Here is a 22,073-nt window from a genome sequence, read left to right as displayed (position 1 = left end):
CCCCCCCCCCCAATTGCATAGTAAGCTTCCCCCCATCTCCACAGTATCAGCAACAGAATCTACCAGCCCTCTTGATATCAAATACAGTCATTTTCAGCTACTGAATAGGTTAGTATATTTTGTGGAAAGTCTAGGATAAAGTATATGATATATGTTCAAACAGCCGTGGAAATATAACAAAAAATAAAATAATCAGTCAGCCTCAAAGTACGGTATAAATTGTATATTTAAATCTCATGTTTGTCACAGTCTGCAAATAACCAAAATACTCAACATGGGCAATTAATCAGTTGACCAGTAAATGCACTCAAGCTTGGTTCATATGTTGAATCTTTATTTCTGATTTCATAATGAATAGGAAACTAGATAGAGGAAAAAATGGTGTGCAGGACCAGATGTAATATAACCAGACTATTACTAGTAGAGAGGGGAAATCTCAAGAACTGTGATGGGGTGTCCATCCCACACAGGACTGTACAGGGGGTAAGGTGGCTAGAGAGGCCAATTAACTCCACGGGCTACACCTGGAGGTGTTCTGACAAGGTTCCTGTGACGACTTCTGCAATATAGAAGACAAAAGGGCTCACAAAGTATTAAGGGATACTAACCTAGTCTGCACTACATACACATTTTTAAATTTATTGAATGGATTTCTGATTACAAGGCAGATGAACTTCAATTGAAAGTTACAGTAGTGATTCAAACTATGGTTGAAGAAAGAGCAATTTTGAAACTAGCTATGTAGGTCTGAACTTGAAGAGGAATCTGGGGCATTGTATTGATATGCCATGAAGAGAGAACTCAAACAATTCCAGTCTGATTAGCATTCTGCAATCGTTACCTTTGGTCCAATATACGTGTGATTTCAAGCCATGTTCTCTAAAACAATTTACCCTGTTGTGACTGTTCAGGGAAACTTTTTCTGGGGGCGGGTAGCATTGCCTTGGACTTTTTCAGAGATTGTTTGACTCAGAAATGGGGCTACAGGCCATTGTCAGTGCAACAAAATTCCCCTTGTTATATTGTAGTAAATTGCCATCTTAAACACTAAATAAGATAATTGTTTATAAACTGTGTGGGGCAGGGTGGAGAGGGCTTAGACCAGGGTAATGTACACTTCTAGACAATGTTTGTCAGATTCAGACAGAGTTTTTTCCCAGCTGGATCAGAGAATTCATCTAACACACCACAGCATCTCCTTGTGAAGAGCCAGGTGTTAAATGACTTCTGTTCAGCCTGGTTGACACTTCTAATTACTAGGGATTGGCTTAGTTTGTCATGGAAATTAAGTCACCAGATGACTTACTCTACATAACCTCTCTGAACAAAGCAAGCTCAACTAGAAATATATCTAGCTGCTCTTTGTGCTGAAGTTGATGGATATCGAGAGAGATGTAAAAGTTCTTTAAAAACTTCTGTAGAGAATTTATGGACACAAGCAAAATTTGAGTAAATTTTTCTGCATTCATGGCTGCAATCTGAACTCAAACAAAACCTGATTTGGGAATGTTTGCACCCTTTACATTTCATAGAAAAGTACATTTTATGACTAAAAAAACAAGTGACACTAGTTAGTCATCTTATTCGTTTTTGCTTTGTCCAGCTAGTTAGTGTCAGCAACTCTTGTTTTTCATCTCCAAGCATTCCTGTAAAGTGTTTTCCAATCTGATACTGACCTTCTTCATGTCCTCCTTCAGTGTCTTGAAACACCTTTTTCTGGGTCTTGTGCATGGTCTTTGTCCCGTGACCATTAGATTGTGTACTCTCTGACCCACATCTTATTGTCTCACATGACTCAACCATCTCAGTCGATATTCCCTCAGCTTTTCCATGATGGGGGCTCCTTTCATCATGGCTCATCCCATGTCACTGCCTAGCCTATCAGCTCTTAGTCAGCATCCATCTGAGCACTCTCATTTCTGACCCATACATCATGCCTGGCCTAATCATGGTTTTGTACACTTGGCTCTTTAGTTTATTTGGCATATGCTTATCTCGGAGAACTCCCTCCATTTGCACCAACTGCTCCCCATGAGACTCCTAACATCCACATCCCCATCATCACTCAATCGAGGAATTTAAATTGTTGCACAGACTTTATCTCGATACCATCTAGTTTTACTGGCTTCTCTTTATCCCTCTCTGTGAAGCATCCACATATGTTCTGTCATTTGTTGGCTGATTCATAAACCATTTTCTTTTAATGGAGCCCTCCATTGTTCTAGATCTCTTTCCAATTTGTGTGTATCTTCATGACAAAGCATAATATAATTGGTGAAAAGCATGCTCCCTGGAGCCTCTCCCCTAATCCCCTGCATGAAGGTGTCTTTTACAATCAGAAAAAGGAATGGACTTAAGAATGATCTTTGATGTAAACCTACCATCCTAATGAATGGCTCACTCTAGCTGAAGCTGCTTCTCATTATCATTGTGCAACCTTCGTACATGTCCATGACTGTCTGAACATACGTCTTTGGCTGATTATGTGACTGCAGACACCACCATATCCGTTCTCTAGGAATTCTTTCATAAGCCTTCTCTGAGTTCACAAACACTAAATGCAATTCTTTGGGTTTCTCCCTATGCTTCTCCTGCAATATTCATGTTGCAAACACTGCATCCATTGTTGATATTCCTGGCATAAATTCAAATTGGTTATTGCTTACTTGGTGGTCCAGTTCCTCACAGTCTTTCCTTGATAATTCTTTTCAATCTTTCCACTGTGTGATTCATTAACTTGATGGGTAAGTAATTCAAAACTACATTCTTGCAATCCCCTTTATACTTGAAAATAGGGACCAATGTACTCTTCCTCCACTCAGTGAGCATTTTTCCAGTTCAGAGGATTAAAAGTGGAAGACGTTTGTCACCCTCACCTCTTCCTCGTGGTCATGTGCCTTAATCAGTACACTGTCTGGTCCCAAGACCTCCTCACACTTCACCATCCTTAGTGCTGTCTGAATCTCCACCATGGTGATAGATCTTGTGATCTTGTTGCTTGAGCATATTTCCCTCAACAGTTTTCTTGGATTCTCTTCATTGAGCAATTTCTCACAAAACCATTGCCATCTCCTAACAATTTTTGCTATCTTCCACCAGTATTCTTCTGTTTTCATTTTTGACACACTTCACGTCTCACAAGTCTTCAGTGCTTCTTTGCCCGATCTTGGCTAATCTTTATATTCCTTTTTCCCTTTCCTTCATCAGTAGTCCTGCATATAAGGCTTTCACAACCATTTTTTGCCTGTCTTTACCAGCTTGTATTTCTCATAACTTTCCACAATTCTTACTTTTTGCCATTACTTAAACCTTTGGTCCTCCTTCTTTACTGCCTCCTGCACATCTTTGGACCACTACTACATCTCCTCGCCATGAAATTTCCCTCCTTTCATTTGGCCTCAGACAGCTGGTGCTTTTTCTGTAATAAGACTGAATATTTCCCCGCAAGCCTCACTGGTGTCATCATGGTTGGTTTAGTTGTTGCCCAACTTCCATAGAACATCATCCTTAAATCTCAGACTAACGTTCCTATCCACAAGCCTGCCCCACTTTATCATTTGTGCCACACTTCAAGTTTTGTCCCCCACTAGCCTTTTCACCCAGAAGTCCATTACATGCAATCCGCTATCCTGGAAACAATTTATGGTTCCTCACAGTTTTTAGATCTCTTCTGGTCAGAAAGTAATCAATTTGAGATCTATTGGCCCTGGTCTTTGTATGCAATTAAGTGCTCCTCCCTCTTCACAAAGTATGCATTGGCAACAATCAGGCCATGCACTCTGGCTAAGTCTAAGATATCATCAGCTTCATTTCTGGTTCCAAAGCCTCATCTTCCATGAGAATCATCATAGCCCTTGCTATGTTCTCCCACATGTCCACTGACAGTTGCTCCATAGTCAGGCACTCAGCTTGCAGTATTTCACTTATCACTTGGTCTAGCACTATCTGGAATTCCTCCTTCTCCTCTGTCATATAGCTAGCCTGCGGCACATATCCACATAGAACATTAAATATTTTGTCTCTTCTCAGTTCTAGTCTAACTTTCATTAGTCAGTCACTCTTCCTTTGGACGTCCGCTCTCCTTCTCTTCAGTGTGTTCTTAGTTTCCTGTTAATTGTTTCCACATTCAGGGAAGCCAGAGGTAGTTTTTAGGCTTGCTTCTTTAGCCATATGCACCCAGAATGTGGTAGCCTTTGCCCATTTACAACAGCCATCAGGGAAAGTGGTTGTGTATCACTTCTGAGGAATGCCCTAGCACTGTACTGCTATACTCCCTGAAGACAAAGACCCATACAGCATGTGTGATTGGCACAAAGTTTAACAACTGGCCCGCCCTGACATTCTTGGTTCGAAATCAGAGTTTCCTTCAACTAATTGGACTGCCTACCATGGCTGACAAGCCCCCCTGCCTGGAGCATTCTGTTTATAAGATGCCAGACACCCTGCCATTCATAACCACACCTTCAGTTAAGAACACCTCTAATCTGCCACCAGAAGGCAAGTGGTAGTAGTTTAATTGTCAGAGGCTATGTATGCATCGGTCTGGTGAGACATTTTCTAGGTAATGAGAACTCATCCTCAAACCCACCTCAGCCATGACAGCCCTTTAAAGTGAAACGAGTTAGTATTAGCTGTGAAACAGAGTGAATATAATATTGATTCCAACAGTGTGGTGAGCAGGCTTTGGCTCTGTAAGGCATTGCTTAAATACAGGAAAGAAAAATGTTTTCACTAACTTTTTTAATGTGAAAACATATTTCTGTTAATAGCTTTTATACAAACTTTGTGTACTTTTTTTTCTTAAAAAAAAAAAAGACTCTAAAAAACCCAGTGGCCCTTTTCAGTTTCTTCATCTCTGTTTATGGGAAACAGAACAGATAGATAAGTAATGCAGTAGTGCTTGATAGTGCTTCTAATGAAGTCAATAGCAAAACTTCTACGGACTTCAATGGTGAAGGATCAAGCCATCTGCTTGTAATTGGATATGGGCCCAAAAGAGAAACCTGGATCTACAACCCCAAAATACTAGGAAAGTTTGGATGCAGAACCAAACTTTAAAGCTCAGGCCAAACTGACACATTGGTTCCAGACTCCATCAGTCTCAAGGAACATCACATCTGAGACTTGTCTCTGAGTCTAGCTAATGAGATAATGGCTACAGGATGTATATATTTAATTTGTACTTATTGTGCAGGTCTAGGCCTTAGGACACCCTTTCCATGAAAAACAAAAAAGGCAGAAAAAGCTATTGGGAGAAGCAAGCTCCTGTATATTTCCTGAATCCTACAAATCAAAACATATAAGCTGCTGAAGTCTAATAGGTGGACAGGGTTACCTGTGTCTTCACAAGAAGGCTCATACGTTGCTGCAAGGACAGCATGTTTGTTTTGTCCCTACTGAATACAAATTTATTTAACATTGTTCCTGGCCAGTCCATGTTTAGTGCAATTATAATGGAGGTGGAGCCATGGCAGAAAAGCCTATAATAGATACTTTCAATTCAGAGTGCTCCCCCCGCAACTTCTCAGGAGTTTCTGGTGCTCCGTAGCCTCTCCAAAGCAAAGACTCACGCGCCGCCTATCGGTATGGGGATTAATATGAGAAATGAAAGGTAGATAAGGAACTGGTTAAAGGGGAGACTACACTGGGTCATACTGAAAGGTGAACTGTCAGGCTCAAGGGGGGTTACAAGTGGAGTTCCTCAGGGATCAGTCTTGGGACCAATCTTATTTAACATTTTTATTACTGACCTTGACACAAAAAGTGGGCGTGTGCTAATAAAATTTCTGGAAGACACAAAGTTGGGAGGTATTGCCAATACAGAGGAGGACCTGAAAATCATAGAAGAAGATCTGGACAACCTTAAACACTGGAGTAATAGAAATAGAATGAAATTTAATAGTGCAAATTGCAAGGTCATGCACTTAGGGACTAACAACAAGAATTTTTGCTATAAGATGGAGACTTGTCAGTTGCAAGTGAGAGGAGGAGAAAGACCTGGGCATATCGATCACAGGATGAACCACTATGAACCACCAATGTGATGCAAAAATAAAATAAAATAAAATAAAAGACTAATGCAATCCTAGGGTGCATCAAGCAAGGTATTTTCAGTAGAGACAGGGAAGTGTTAGTACTATTAAAACGGCACTGTTGAGACCTCCTCTGGAATACTGTGTTTAATTCTGGTCTCCCTTGTTTAAGAAAGATAAGTCAAACTGGACCAGGTGCAGAGAATGGCTACTAGGATGATCTGAGGACTGGAAAACTTATCGTATGAGAGGAGACTCAAAGGGCTTGACTTGTTTAGCCTAACCAAAAGAAAGCTGAGGACAGATATGATTGCTGTCTCTAATACCTCCGAGGGATAAATACCAGAGAAGGAGATGAGTTATTTAAGTTAAGCGCCAATGTGGACACAAGAACAAAGGGATATAAAACTGACCATCAACAAGTTTAGGCTTGAAATTATATGAAAGTTTCTAACCATCAGAGGAGTAAAGTTCTGGAACAGCCTTTCAAGGGGAGCAGTGGGGGCAAAAAAATCTAACTGGCTTCAAGACTGAGCTTGATAAGTTTATGGGGATGGATGGAATGTGACTGCCTACAATGGCATGTAGCCGATCTGTGACTGCTAGTAACAAATATCCCAAGAGCCACTGATGGGACACTAGATGGGCAGGGCTATGAGTTACTACAGAGAACTCTTTCCCAGGTGTCTGGCTGTTGGGTCTTACCAACATGATCAGGGTCTAACTCAGAGGTTCTCAGACTGGGGGTTGGGACTCCTCAGGGGGCTGCAAGGTTATTACATGGGGAGTCACAAGTTGTCAGCTTCCACCCCAAACCCCGTTTTGCCTCCAGCATTTATAATGGTGTTAAATATATAAAAAAATGTTTTTAGTTTATAAAGGGAGTCACACTCAGAGGCTTGCTATGTGAAAGGGGTCACCAGTAAAAAAGTTTGAGAACCATTGGTCTAACTGACCACCATATTTGGGATTGGGAAGGAATTTCCCTCCAGGTCAGATTGGCAGAGACCCTGGGGTTTTTTTCCATCTTCCTCTGCAGCATGGAGCATGGGTCACTTGCAGGTTTAACCTAGAATTAATGGTGGATTCTCTGTAATTTGAAGTCTTTAAATCATTATGTGAGACCTCGGTAACTCAGTCAGAGGTTATGGGTCTATTATAGGAGTTGGGTGAGTGAGGTTCTGAGGCCTGCAATGTGCAGGAGGCCAGACTAGATGATCGTGATGGTCCCTTCTGGCCTTAAAGTCTGTGAGTCAGCTATACTAAAACAAATCTAATTCAGCTCCAGTTCTTTTATGAAAAGACACAATGCCCTTGAACTGATAATGTATACACCGAGTTTCTGTCAATTCATGATGACACTTGTGAAGTCTTGGAAAGTAGCATTTGTAACAAAAACTTCTACTGACCCTTAATTAATAGTGTCAGGAACCCAACAGTGATTAATTATTAAAATTAACAGATGTCCTGGACTGGCAGCCCAGAGTTTTGAAATGTGCAGTCTGATGAAGAGTGGGGGGGGGGGGGGGAAGGAATAGCAACAGCAAATAACCCTTCTTTAGTTAATCTCATCTGCTTTTACTTTTAGATGGTTGCTTTTCCCTGACCATATCAGAAAGCTTATTATGACTCCATTTTCAAAAAGCTTGTTAAAAATCAATGTTTCCTGCAAATTGAGAAGTTTCTTAGAATGGAACATCTATGAATTACTAAGTAGATTTGGATCTGTCTGCCTAAGAGGGAAAAAAATTAAGAAAAGCAATGTTTTGCCTATTGAAGGACACACTGTACTACCACATGCCCCACCTCAGAGTAATTAGGAAATGAATCACAATCTAGCTAGGATAGCGACAGTGTACTTTCAAATGGGCTGCCTTTATTTCCAATACTGCTAGGGCAATGCAGTATGAGCATACTAAAGAATGTTCAGATTTCAGGGAAGGATAATGTCTGCCTGGCTGCTTTAGAGTTTCCCGAAGGCTGAAATACAGGGTAGTATTGATATGGAGTTCTGTGTGAGGGGAAAAAATTTTTTTTTTGCTCTGTTCTTCTGCTGGGTTTATGAAATTATTTTTGTTAGTGACAATGAGTTCCACAGGTTAAGTATTGTGAGAAAATGTTTTTATTTTAACAGATTTATTTCTTTGACTTTCAATTTCATTTGATGTTCCCTATTTCCTTTGATTAGTATATTTTCCTATTTTTCCTTTCAATATAAACACAACAGATCTATAGTTTATGCCTGAGCACACTTTGAATGTAACACCAGTGTGCTTTGGTTTTTGACATGTAAAAATAAAGCCCTAGGACAAGGTTGGAATTATTATTTATTTGTATTTTGGTAGCACTGAGGCCCTAATCCAGAATGGGATCCCATTGTGCTAGATAGTGTACAAACATAGTCACTACTCTGAAGAGTTTACAATCCTAATAGACAATATAGACAAAGGATGAGAGGGCAAGTGACTTGCCCAAGTTCATATGGCATGTCTATGTTAGTGGTTGAGCTAGAAATAGGAGCCAGCCAGATCTCCTAAGTCTCGGGCCAGCAGCCTGTCCACTAGACCACACTGCAGACTCATCTCCCAGGCCTCACTCTAAAACCTTCCTCCTTAGGAGAACAGCTCCTTTTATTAAGAGATCAGGATCCATTTGTGTTGCTCCTGTGCCAGCCACCACCACCATCTTTTCACATCGGATATTCAGAAAAGGAGATAAGCTGTGCCCAGTTAACCTCTGCTGGTTACTTCCTTTTTACCCCTACATTTGTCAGTGTTGTCATTAAAGAGAGGTGGGGTATTTCTGGCCTCAGAAAGTTCCTGGTTGAATCTCCAGAGTCAGTATACCTGTTACAATGATCAAACACAGAATAGAGCCATACCCTGTGTTTTATCAAGTATCCCAAGTCCTTCTGCTACTTTCCTACTGGCAACCTTGGTGAAAGCTCTGCGGGGATTAAGGAATTAATTTGGGTATTAGTGAGTAGCTAGCTAAAATGCTTGTAATCAGTATTTGTTGAGTTATCTGCTTTAAGTGATAAAATACACTGGCAAGGTATGTGTAGCTGATATTTCTTTCCTTTACATCCACTTAAAATGTAATATTTAAAGGAGAAACTCATGTTGCCTTTTGTTTATTAAGAGTTTAATTATCATAAAAAAGCACAATATCTATTGAGGAAAGTGACATCTATAGAGCCCTGTAAAGATCTTTGCATTTTATAATTAAGTCCATTCCCAGCCGCTAGTAAAAACACAATATTCCAGAATTCTATGGATGCTAGGAGACTTTAAAACTGGTATTAGAAGTGTTTTCCCAAATGTGTTGAAGGATTGGAACTCGGTACAAGTCTCATTCTTTGATGCGAAAACTATATTGTGATAAAACGTAGGAATCAACCCTTCCAAATGAAAACCAGTGCAGACAGTCCTACTTAGTCTTTCCTAATTTAGCCCCCAGTCCTGAAAAACTGTATGCACATACTTAACTTTAAGCATGTGAATAGTCTTAGTGAAGCAAATGGGATTATTAATGTGATTAAAGTTAAGCATCTGCATAGGCCTTAATGGTAAATCACTGACAAACATTGGGCCCAGGCTCCATCCATTCTATGATGTTTTCACCTCTCTTAGCCAGAAGAGCCTCTCCACTGAGACAGCATAAGGTTGAGGTCTATAGGGTTGTGGTGAGTGCAGAGTGGGGGAGCAGCTTAGAGTTGCCAATTTTGGTTGGATGTACTCCTGGAGGTTTCATTATATGACAATCTTTAATTCCTGTAGACTCCAGGACAATCCTGGAGGGTTGACAATCCTAGAACAGCCATTTTATTGTCATGCTTCCATCATGGCTCAGAGGATGTCAAAATGGGAATCCATGAGAGAGTTAATATTGATCATACCAGCATTTACTCACCGCCTTTGCCTCTTCGGGTGGAAAGCTGGATGAGTTCAGTGAATCTAATGGAATCCAGGTTGCTAGGAGAAGGTAGGCACTAGAGACCCTGTCTTTGCAAACAGAGGCTCTAGTTTTCCATAGGGATGTCACAGGATCTCTGTGGTTGGGGCCCAAGTTCAATACAGTGGAACTCCATTTGTTACCTTTGTAAGAATTCAGCCTTTCTTTCTCCAGACATTCTGAGAGCCTGATTTTCCTTGACCTTGTACCCTGTGTAGTCACATACATCAGTGCAAAGTGAATAGACAACACTAACAATCGAATGGTAGCATTACACTCAATTTCCACAGATGGAAATTACACAAGAATTAGACCCAGTTCAGAACTTTTCAATAACATATTTTTCCCTCAAAAGTTGTTTTTTTTGTTTTGTTTTAATAAAAGGAACATAATTTTAATCTCACTTTCTTCATTGTAAATCAGCATCATCTGAATGGAATTACCCTGGTGTAAAAACAGTGATGCTGAGATCAGAGGCAATCTGACTGCACCGAAGGAGGTGTTTAGTTTTTAAAAAGTTAATACCATCAAACTGCCCTGGACCCCCTTATATGCAGTGCATCTTAGATCACAACAGGAAAGATGCCTGTAATGGGGTTCACACTGTGCCCCTCTGGATTCAGCCACTGGGCTCCTCTTCTCCATGAATCAGGGATACTTCAGTCTGGTGGAACACCCGTGTTCTTTATTGGTGATCAGTTTCCCACCACCAGTTTCCAACTATATACAGGCTTTACAATGGCTTGGCCTACCACAGCCCTAGCCAGCAGCAGACTAGGAGGCTCCGGCTCCTACTCCCTCTGAGCCTGACCAACCTCCCCCTCCTAGTCTCTGTCTGTCTGTCTGTCTGTCTGGTCTGGTCTCGTCTCGTCTCGTCTCGTCTCTCCTCTCCTCTCCCCTCCCCCCCTTTCTCTCACTTCCTTCCAGCCTTATAGCTCCTGCTAATGAGGCTGGCAGGTGTGGTCAGTTACCAGGCAAACATAGGGCAGTTCACCCAGCCCCAATCTATTCTCCCTGATTGGGGCTGGAGTGGCAGGAGCTTATTAAGGGCTTCTGTAGCAGCACCCTGCCACAATGCCCAATTTGATATATGGTTTGCATGTTTAGACCATAAGCTCTTTAGTGCAGTGATCATGGCTTCCACGGTACATGGACAAACACACTGTTGGCATTTTATATTTTATTCACCATCTCTGGTCAAACGTGGGGTAATTTTTTCAGAAATACTTAAGTGAGTTAGCAGTCTAAGAATAATTTTCAAATGGGACCAAGGAGCCTGACTTCTATTGAAATCAGTAAGGCTTAGGGGCCAAAGTGACTAAGTCACTTCAGAAAATGGGACATAGGTCCCTAAATCACCTAGGAGCTTTTGAAAAATGTATCCATGATCTGAAGGAACTGTGCACATTTTGATGATTGATTATGCCTCTCTCTCTACCCTCTCATTTCTCTCCCAAAATGGAAGATTCACAGTTCCCTGATCATTTTTGTCTCATGATATTTTCAGTAGCTCTCAGCATTTTAGGATCTCAAATAATTTCTGGTTTTTGTTTTTTTGCTTGTTTGTTTTATTGGCTCTGAACCCTGAAATGAGAGTGTTAACCTGAATGAACACATCAGTAATAATGTGAAAGGTATCAAGAATAAGTTTTCTGCTAGAAAAAAAATATACTCATTTAATATTTGGATTTACTTGTTTGGGAGGGAAACCAGAAATATTTTTTGCCAAATCAAGCACCGAAGATGTTATCGCAAAATATTTCAATTATAAAACTGTCTCCAAAAGTTTACTACTTGCAGCTCATAGATGCCTTTTGTACATTACTTGCCATATACTTACAGACATTGGGCCAAATTCAGATCTCATTTACATCCGTGAAATCAATGGAGTTACCCTGGATTTATATCAGTATAGCTAAGACCATAATTTGGCCTCTTGACCCCGATCCAGCAATGAGCTTTTCGCATGCAGACCACTCTATCCACACTGAGCTCATTTCAGGATGTTGAATGTAACAGTCATAATCATGGCAGTACTCTACAGATGAAAAGAAACTGGTAATGAAATTAGTATAGATATCAAAACCCAATCATTCCAGTGCTAGAGTTTCTTCTTCTTACTGAAATTTCACATAGTGCTTTTGAAATACAGGGCAATGCACAAATATAAAAGGGAATCACTTTGGTTTACTCACCTTCATATTGATGTATTGTCATTAGACTCTCTGTATTGATAACATGATTGTAGTAGGTTAGTAACTTCCTTTCGTTTTTATTTTAGGACACCTGTGAAAAAGCATCTGGGTTATATTCAGACTTGGTGTAACTCCTCTATCTTCAGTGCACTTGTACAAGGGATTAATTTGGTCCATTTAGTGAAATGTTTGTAATTTGTTTGTATAGAGCTGAATCTCCTTTTTTAAACATTCTGTTCTAGCTGAAATGCATGTTAAGTACTACAGCTGCAGCCACCTGTAAGAGCTTAGAATTAATTTTCCTCTTTATAGCTGTGGCTTATTTCATTCTGCCTTTCTTTTTATATTTATGTCACACAGAAATCCTTCATTCCTGGAAAAAAGGTTGCAGTTACTTTCCTTTTTCAAGTAATCAATACAACTGTTACCATTGTTACTTACACTAACTACAGTATAAGCATTGTTGAAAGTAATTTAATGAAATAGTACATTATTTTTCTGTTAATTTTTTATTAAATTTAATATATATATACACAAAATAGAACAAACATAGCAAATGATACATACTTCTCATAATGAATTCATCATTTGCTACCTAATCTTGGCTATACTTGAAACATTTTATTACATATACAACATGAATGGTTAACATATAAATCAGTTATTTGTATTACTGCAATTTATAAACAAACAAAATATATTTATAAAAATCCAAATAGTTCAAGACAAATTGCTTCTAATGTTTTATCTTATCTTAATAAAGTTCAGAAGAGCAAGACAGAGACAAGTAGGCAGGGGGTCCCATGCAATCAACAGGATCATTCAAATACTTCCAGGAAAGCATCCCATATGTCTGAGAATTTTTCTTGGGTATTTCTGTTACAGTACACAATTCTTTCCATGGTGGCTGAACTTATTATGTCTGTGCTCCAGTCTTCAATTGCTGGTCTCTTTTTGGATTTCAGTTTTGTAGTACTAATCTTTTAGCAATTATTAGTGCTCTGCTTAGCCAAAGTTTTTCAGATTTATTCAGCTTCCAATTAACTTCCATTAGGTTTATTATTACATGTTTAGCTTGTAACATAATTTTTTCCTGTCAAATAAAATCAACTCTGTAATTATGTTCTGCCCAAAACATAAGGGTATAGGGGCATTCCCAGAGCATATGGGCTAAATTAGCACCTGCTGAATCACAGTGCCAACATTTGTCTGCCTTAGCAGCGCTTGTTTTGAACAGTCAGAGAGGGTTCCAATGCATCCTCCGTATGCTTTTCTGCTGGATTAATCTGAAACCGAGGTCCAAGAAACAGTTTGGTGCACTGGCTAAAATTTGTTTCTATTGGTCTAGTTCCTCCTCCTATTTCTTTTTCAGGGAATCCATGTTTAATTCAAATTTGCTGGCCAAGTGTGTCTATAGTGTTGCCATAGGACTTGGCAAACAGGATAATACTTGGAGAAATGAAAGCAGTTCAGCTGGGTCAGGGATAGCACAAGCATTGGGGCCAAACGGATGGGAGATGGCATGCTTAAGCTGGATATATTGCCACTCCTTCTTAGTCTCTAGACTGAACCTTTTTTGCAATATCGCAAAAGGGAGGAAGGTATCATTATCAGTTAATTGGCTGATGGTCAAAATCCCTTTCCTAATCCAATCTGGCCAGATAATGGGATTGCCTTCTATAAAGAGTTTTGAATTACCACAGACAGGGGCCTTGGTATGTAGAAGGGGGTGATTTTTATATTTTGTAAACATTGTACACCAAGTATTTCTGGCTGCCACAATAGCTGGTAATTGTTCTGTAGGGAATCTATAATAATCTGGGTGCAGCGCATTGGGAAGGGGTAAAGGAGCAACCAATTCTGCTTCCAACTGGAGCCAATCCAGGGCTCTACAGCATGAGGGAACGAGGCACTGTGCTGCTTGGCTAAGAGTTATTGCTGATGGTAAAGTTTAAAGTTGGGAAATCTAAAACCACCTGTTTTGACAAGGAGCTGGAATCTTTGTAATGAGATTCTGGGTTTGTTACGAGAACCCCACAAGGAGGTCCTCAACATGTTGTTGATTTTGATAAAATAAAAGGGAGGAACATGGACAGGGAGGGAATTCAGAATAAAAAGGATCCTGGGAAGGGCATTCATTGTGATTATGTTCATTCCCCCCACCCGCCCCCACGGAAGAGAGGCAGTGTGTGCCATCTATTTAAATTGTTTGCTAACTGCATGATTAATGGGGCTACGTTAACCTTGATTACATTTTTAATATCCTTAGGGAATGAGATGCCAAGATATCTGAGGTTTGTCAGTTGCCATCTCAGTATCCCTGTAGGAGAGCCACTTCCAGGTAGATCCAATGAGATTTTCATTGCTTCCGATTTATCCCAATGTATCTTGTAGCCAGAGTATTTACCACAGTTAGTTATTGTTTGTAGGATATGTGAAATAGATTAATCCTTATTTTAATAAATAAGATGATGTCATCTACATATAGAAGAATTTTTGTCTCCCGAGTCCCAGATTTGATCCCTTGAATCCCTTGGTGTTCCCTGATTGGTACTACAAGTAGTTCTAATGCTGGATTGAACAGGAGGAGAGAGAGGGAGCCTCCCTGTCCAGTTCCCAAAACAGATCAAAGAGATAGGGGAATATTGTGCTATTTGTTAAAATGCGAGAGTTGGGATTAGATTATAACAATTTTGTTCACAAAATAAAGGATTTCCCAGAAACAGATACTGCCAGTTCACTCTGTCAAAGCCTTGCTCTGTATCGAGTGAAATGATTGCATGGGAATTTTTAAAATATTAGTAGAATGTCATAACATTAATCAACTAATATGTGTTATCTGAACCATGCCTTTTTTAAAATAATTCCCACTTGATTGGGTCACTTCTTTTTTTAAAGCCGCTTAGCCAATATTTTTGAAAGTATTTTTATATCAGTATTGATTAAAGAGATAGGTCTGTAGCTATTACACTTCTGCACATCCTTACCTGGTTTAAGTAGTACAGTAATTAGGGCTTCCCTCACAGTTGGAGGCAACATACTTTTCTTTAAGGCATCTTGGTAAATGTATAGCAGTTTAGGCTCCAGAATTTCTTAGAGACTTTTGATAGAATTCTATTTGTACTCCATCAGGGCCTGGGGTCTTACCCAGATCCATTTCCTTCATGGCCTTATTTCCTCTGACTGTAAGGGAGAGGCCAGCCTGCTGCTCTTTTGAGATTTGTGAGAGGTTAGGAGTTCTAACAAAATTATTCAGTTCTTCTTGGTCAGGAGGTGAATCATTATTGTAAAGATCCTGGTTGAATTTCAAAAACTGATCTTCTCTTTTTGATTAGTAATAACCCACCCTTGTTCTGACTTCAGTGATACTATTCAGGACCTTTGACCTCTCATTTTTAATCTATATGTGAGAATTTTCCCTGTTCTCTCTCCCTCGACTCCCAGTATGTTTGTTTGAATCTTTAAAACAGCAAATTCGGCTTGTGTTGAAGTCAATCTATTTACTTCATACCGAAGACTGATTAATTTTTTAAGATTTCCTTTGGAGAGATCGTTTGCACATTCTAAGGCTTGGTCTACACTACCCCCCCTAATTCGAACTAAGGTACGCAACTTCAGCTACGTGAATAACGTAGCTGAAGTTCGAAGTACCTTATTTCGAATTAGTTCAAACTTACCTTGGTCCACACTCGGCAGGCAGGCTCCCCCGTCGACTCCGCGGTACTCCTCTCGGCGAGCTGGAGTACCGCAGTCGACGGCGAGCACTTCCGGGTTCGACTTATCGCGTCCAGACTAGACGCGATAAGTCGAACCCAGAAGTTCGATTTCCAGCCGTCGAACTTGCCGGTAAGTGTAGCCAAGGCCTAAATCCATAGCTTTAAATTGTTTGGTTAATTCCAGGAGCCATGCCAGGCTAATCCTCTTTCTATCTACTGAGTAGGAAATGATCCTGCCCCAGCTTTTAGTATATCCCATAGGATGGATCAGGATATCTATGGTGAGTCATTTGTTTCGAAGACAAACAAATTTATTCTGTAACATAGTTTTAAAATTTTTATCTTTCCAAAGAGAGGAGTTCAGTCTCCATCTTTTACAAGTCAAATTTGTCTCAGGAGGAGAAAATTATAGTATCACTGGTGCATGATCAGAGATCATGATAGACTTGATGTCATTATCTGGCACCGAGTCCAACAGATTCATAGAAATCAGGAAGAAATCTATTTCTGACTATGTGAAATGTGGGGAGGAAAAAGAAGTAAAATCCGCCATTATAGGGTTCTGTAACCACCATACATCTTTTAACCCCAATTTATCTATATAATCTTCTATAATATTTATAGCATATGATTGTGTAGGCTGGGTATGGCCAAGTGTCTAAAAAGGGGTCCAACACCCACTAAAATCTCCTACTATAATGATTGATTCTAGTGGGATATTAATTAATTTGGAAAATACTTGTTGGAAAAACCTTGGATCATCTTTATTGGGTCCATATATATTAATTAGGGTATGTATAGAATCAGAGATGCTAGCCTTCACCAGCACAAATCTACCATCCTCATCTTTATTTACATCTACAATTTGTAAATTGAGTCTTTTGTGAAACAATATTACTACACATTTGGAGAAGAAATTGTTAAACACTCCTTCTCCTATCCATCCCCTCCTAATTTTCTCTGCCTTCAAGTCATGAAAGGTAGGTTTCCTGTAGGAAGATAATATCTACTCTCAGTGTTTTTAAGTGGATGAAAAGAAGTCATGGAAATTCATGAAGGCTAACTTAAAAAAATACATAACTCTCATCCAAACAGAAATAGGACCTAAATTCAGGAGGTTTACGACGTGTGGCCTTGCCACTCACTGCCCCTCTCCCCACCCAAACAGGGGTATAATTGGATTCTGTTTAGCTTTATAAAGAAAAAAATAATCGAATATTCAGGGAGGGCATGGTTTCTGCACTATTCGCAACAACACAAAAGGACTGGGGGAAGAACGCTAGTATTTAAACTTAAGAACATGTTTACAGTGGCTGTATAAGAAAGCTATACAAATTGTTTAAATAACCTTATTCTTACATAACTGGATCATTTGCTGATAAGGGTTCATTTGCAGAACAGTTCTGCCTAAACTTTGCCCCCTAGAGCCTTGTCCACAAAGGATTATGTAGAGTGAACACCATTGCCCAGTAGCTATGTTGGTAGTCCATCGCTGACAATGAGGACGATATTGTTGCAGTTCTCATCCATGGCTACTCATATGACTCCGAAGTCCGAAACCCGATGCACAGAGTCGGCTGCACTGAGGGCATGGGAAGTCTGTATTTGATATTTGATGATGTGGCTCTCTGACACCTTTCACGTGCAGCCTGGAGATGAATTTGGTGATCCTGCTCAAACCTGTCAGATACCACCAGTGAGTCCTATTCTGAGCCATTTGCTCAAGTTCTTTGGGATTGATGCCAACCCACTAGACACTGTTCAGTAGTTATATCAGCAATGTAAATCAGTGTAATAGTTAGTTCAACTCACTTAACAAAAATAAAAACTAAAGAAAAGCATCTGAACTATTATTATTGAAAAAATAACTGACAATATGTTGAGGAAGAGTCAACACTGGTTTTATAAAGGGAAATCATGCCTCACCAATCACTTAGAATTCTTTGAGGGGGGTGGGTCAACAAATATGTGAACAAGGATGATCCAGTGGATATAGTGTACTTGGACCCCATCAAAGGCTTTCTGAAAATCTTTCACCAATTGCTCTTAAGGAAAATAAGCAGTCATGGGAGAAGAAGCAAGGTCCTCTCATGGATCAGTAACTTTTAAAGAGATAGGAAACAAAGGGTAGTAATAAGTGGTCAGTTTTCACAGTGGAGAGCAGTAAATAGCGGGGTCCCTCAAAAAATTGTACTGGGACCAGTGCTGTTCAACATGTTCATAAATGATCTGGGAAAGAGGGTAAACAGTGTTACTCAAGATAGCTAAGTCCAAAGCTAACTGCGAAGAGTAATGGGGATTTCACAAAACTGGGTGGCTGGGCTACAAAATGGCAGACAAAATTCAATGTTGATAAATGCAACATATTTGGAAAACATAAATACCAATTATAAATACAAAATGGTGGGGTCTAAATTAGCTGTTACCACTCAAGAAAGAGATCTTGGAGTCATTGTGGATAGTTCTCTGAAAACATCTGCTCAGTGTGCAGCAGCAGTCAAACAAGCTAACAGAATGTTAGGAACCAATAGGAAAGGGATAGATAATAAGACAGAAAATATCATAATACCACTATATAAATCCATATTGCATGCAGTTCTGGTCGCACCATCTCAAAAAAGATATTTTAGAATTAGAAAAACAGGTGCAGAGAAGGGCAAAAAAATGATTAAGGGTATGAAATAGTTTCCATACAAGGAGATATTAAAAATACTGGATTATTCAGTTTAGAAAAGAGATGACTAAGGAGGGATATGACAGAGGTTTATAAACTCATGAATTGAGTATAGAAAGAGAATGGAAAAGTATTATTTATCTTCATAACACTAGGGGTCACCCAATGAAATTAATAGGCATCAGGTTTAAAACAAACGTGAGGAATTACTTCTTCACAGAACACACAATCATTCTGTGGAACTCATTGCCAGTGGACAGTATGAAGACTAGAAGTATAACTGGGTTCAAAAAAGAATTAGATAAATGGAGGATAGATCCCATCAATGGCAATTAGCCAAGATGATCAAGAATGCAACTACATGTTCTGGGTGTCCCTAAGTCTCTGACTGCCAGAAGTTAGGACTGGATGACAGGAGATGGATCTCTTGAAATTTGCCCTGTTGTATTAATTCCTTCTGAAGCATCTTGCACTGACCATTGTCAGAAGACAGGATACTGGGCTAGATGGATCATTGGTCTGACCTAGTATGTTCATTCTTATATTCTTATTCTCATACTAACATATTTTCAGTAATGTGGTAATTCATAACCAGCAATAACAATTATTCTTGGACAGAATATTAGGACATCAAATTTCTTTACAGTTAAGGAATTGAAAAGATTAACTGTTAAACTGAAATCTTTGTTACATTGTTTAGATCTGGTAGATTTTATGAGTAGTTTAGCACAAATGCACTGAATGTGTCCAGATTCCCAATAAACCTAGAATCTAGGAAATTAGATGGGGATGAAACAAAGTACGATTATGAGAGGGATTGGAGAAAAATACTAGGAGGGGGAGTGCCTCAGACTGAAAACAAAAATCATGCTGCTCTATTGAGCCTTGCCAATCCATGGGAGTAAACAGAAACCAGGTCTTGCGAGGTGACTAACTTGGAGTCACGATCTGGAATCATGGGGAGGAGGGGCGTGGTTAAGGCGGCCACTCATACGTATCCAGAATACCGGACATTCCAGTACTTCTGGGAACAGCATGAGCCCACCCCACCAACATGACCTCATACACAAGGTGCTTGTGACATCACACCACACGAAGGACATCATTTTCAAGAGCCCACTGCCCCGCTCTGCTGGTATGACCTTGCACTCATTCAATACCAAATTCCCCATTCAATACCAAAATCCACGTGGACAAAGCCATGTCCAGTTTTGTCACAGTACTGGACAGGGGACAAATCAGCCAGAAAGAGGACTGTTTGATAGAAAACTGGACAAGTAGCCTCCCAAGGTGGGGTAGGTGCTCCTGGTGCCCTGAAATCACAGGAAGTGGGGCAGGGTAGGCACTCCCAGTGCCCTGGAATCATGGTGGGTTGGGCAAGGTAGGTGAGATCCTTTTTCCCACCAACTCTCTCGTGAGCCAGATCCCTCTGTTGGTGAATCCAGAGAAGTTCAAGGAAATAAAACTGTGGGAGGAGACAAAGTGGTAAGTTTTCACTGTACCGTTTGTTGCCAGACTAGAACTGAATTCCAGCAGTGACTAATCTGGTAAAGTTGCTTTAATTCAGCCTGTCTGTATCTTCTGCAGGGGTCTTTACTTGTGAGATCAGACTCCTTTCAGTTTCTTCTGCTGTCACAGAACTAAGCATTTTATCTTCCTTTCTAACTTTGTAAGTAGCAGGGAAGGAAATGAAGAAGTCCGAACCCAATCCTTTGGCTAGGGTTCATGGTCTATTGAATGTAACCCTCTTTTCCACCGGGTCATTGATGTAATCTGGGAATGTCATCACCCGATGTCCTTTCCATATTAGACTTTTAAGTTCACAGGCTTTTTAAAGAATGAGTTCCTTAACATTGTATTTTAAAAATCTTACAGTTATGGCCAAGGGCTTTGCATTTGGAGAGGGTTTGGGTGGAAGGGATGGTGGGCTCTCTCCATATCTAAGTTGTGATCAGAGGGAGAGACAAAAGTCCTGACAAAAGGTGGATAAAAATTCCACAGGCCTCTCTTTTTTCCAGCTCCTGTGGGAGACCCACAATTCTGAGATTGTTTCTCTTTGATCTTCCCTGGAGCTCATTAACCTTCTCCTGCAGTGCTTTAATAGTCCTTTCCTGTTGCTCTGCAGTTAGATTCAGAGCACTCACTGTGTCTTCTAGTGAGGAGATTCTGTTCTCAGCTTCCTCTAGTCTCGATGCCAAACCTTGCAAATCTGCTTTATGTGTGAGAGTAATATTTTTGATGTCAGTAATATCTTCAGATATTTTTCTTAACATAGTCTGTTCATTTGAGATTAGTTTCAGCCAGTCCATAATTTCATCTGGTGTCAGGGGAGAAGCCTCTCCTGGTCAGCCAGAAGTCGTGAAATAGTAAATTAAACCAGAATATAAAGTGAAATTTCCCTGTTTCTCGGGTGAAGACTTGAGTATAGGAAAGAAGAACAACACAGAAATAGAACATTATGGTGAGGCAGTTGGAGTAGAGAGATTAATAAGAAAATCAATTGATTAGTAAACGTTTTCCTAGGTTTTCCTAAAGGAAACTCATTTTGTTAAACACGAGATATGTAGCTCTTTGAAGAGAAAAAAACATATTTCATGATTTTATGCAACTCTTTTGCTGTCCCAATATATTTAAAATTGTACATATGAACACTGGGCAAACACCTTCCCTTCCAAGGAAAAACTTATAGAAGGGAACAGTTGCATTAAATGTTTTGAAATGATGATAAAGAACATGCACTGCAGTTTGATCCTGATTCAGGAAAGTATCTCTATACAGAATAGAAGTTAAAGTTAAGCATGTGCACAACTGTTGCCTTGAATATGGATGAACTTAAGCACATGCTTAAATGCTTTCCTGAATCAAAACCTTTACCCTCCCTGCAGAAAGACTAGCAACATGAGATGGCACAGCATGGGCCTTGGAAGCATGTTGATCTTTAGGACTCACCGAGACTCCCACTCACTGCCCAGTGCTACAGAGGTCAATCTATTTTCACAAATATGTTGCACTTCTACTTGCTGTTCAGTGGCTGCTTCATTGGTTAGGATTCCCATTTGTCACCTGCACACTGTTGCATGCTGGCATTACCTCCCACTCTGGGAGGTGCGGGAAGTGCAGAAGCCACAGAATGGGATTTGATGCAGCTCCCTGAAGCAGTAAAACAGCAATTTGATAGTCATTGCTATCTATTTTAGATTTTTATAATCACCCCCATCAGGGCCAGCTCTAGGTTTTTTGCCGCCCCAAGCCAAAAAATTTTTGGCTGCCCCCCCCACCCCAATCCTGGGCTCTCCCCCGCCACCTAACCCGCACTGCCTGCCGCCCCAACCCTGGGCTTCCCCCCACCAGTGCTGACTCTGCCCGCTCCCCCCTCGCCTCCAGCCAGTCCAGCGCTGGCAGGGTCAGGGTAAGCAGCGGGGCTCTTGGGCCGTGCCTCAGCCCAGGGTCCCTCCAGCCGGAGCTCAACCTCCAGGACCGTTCGGGACCGGGGAGGACAGAG

At 40.3% G+C, this 22,073-nt stretch overlaps 1 long non-coding RNA gene across 1 annotated transcript in view; it reads right to left on the bottom strand.

Annotated features, from left to right (window-relative positions):
• Positions 1–22,073, bottom strand: part of LOC135983771 (uncharacterized) — a 165,860-nt gene that overhangs the window by 13,791 nt on the left and 129,996 nt on the right. Inside the window, exons 4-5 of the long non-coding RNA XR_010601548.1 lie at positions 12,182–12,272; positions 10,130–10,196 (exon numbers count right to left, since the gene is read on the bottom strand). This is a non-coding gene — a long non-coding RNA (uncharacterized LOC135983771). The remainder of the gene's footprint in view (positions 1–10,129; positions 10,197–12,181; positions 12,273–22,073) is intronic.

Source organism: Chrysemys picta, chromosome 5 (assembly GCF_011386835.1).
Source record: "Chrysemys picta bellii isolate R12L10 chromosome 5, ASM1138683v2, whole genome shotgun sequence".
NCBI classification, from domain to species: Eukaryota; Metazoa; Chordata; order Testudines; family Emydidae; genus Chrysemys; species Chrysemys picta.
The sequence above is the reverse complement of the archived record's forward strand: the minus strand, read 5'-3'. Positions and strand labels throughout refer to the sequence as shown.